The sequence below is a fragment of the Tachypleus tridentatus genome, chromosome 3 (genome assembly GCF_004210375.1).
Source record: "Tachypleus tridentatus isolate NWPU-2018 chromosome 3, ASM421037v1, whole genome shotgun sequence".
Lineage (NCBI taxonomy): Eukaryota > Metazoa > Arthropoda > Merostomata > Xiphosura > Limulidae > Tachypleus > Tachypleus tridentatus.
Genome location: NC_134827.1, coordinates 35,987,796 through 35,988,569, shown reverse-complemented (window position 1 = coordinate 35,988,569; position 774 = coordinate 35,987,796).

The following is a 774-nucleotide window of genomic DNA, read 5'->3' as shown; positions in this document are numbered from 1 at the left end:
AGATTTTTTTCTCGCGAAGCTGTGAGAAGAAACTAGGAGATGTAATTACATTACAACATACCAAAATACAGAGATAGCGAAAACAATAGGGCCTATTGTAGTAAGCTATTAAGGCATATTTTGAAACAAAACAATTAACGAACATTGATAAAAAGTTAAACAAAGCACGGCACGTGCTCCCGTAATCAGTACGATAGGTTATAGAAACAATCGCTTTTGTGAGGTGCATTCTTTATTCGTAAATCAAAAATAGCTTTAAATAACAACATGCGATAAACCACTGTATCAATAGCCGACTGGGAAACGTTGTTTTTCCTACGAAAATCAAGAACCGAATTTTGCACATGGTCATGTGCCCACAGAATGTAACAAATATTTATTCACGTCTAAATATGTTTGTTTGTTGGTTGTCAGGCGCAGTGTCGTGCCAACCGCAGGTGTCGAAACTCTGTTACAGGTTTTTTATAAGCTTTAAAACTCACCGTTGAGTGATGAGAGGGTTCACGGGTACGGATAAAAAGTGTTTGTTTTAAGCTACATAATGAACTATCTGTAACTATCTTGCCCACCACAGATATTAAAATCCGCATTTTTAGCGTTATAAGCCTTGAGGCTTACTAGGGTTGATAGTGTTGTGAACCCCCAATAAAGCAGAACACAAATATATACTGTTTAGTATTTGCTTGGTATAAAGTTGCACACAAAGTAACGGCGTCCTTTGCTAAACAGAGTAGAAAATTTACACTTCACGGGCATACCCACACCTGCCTATAT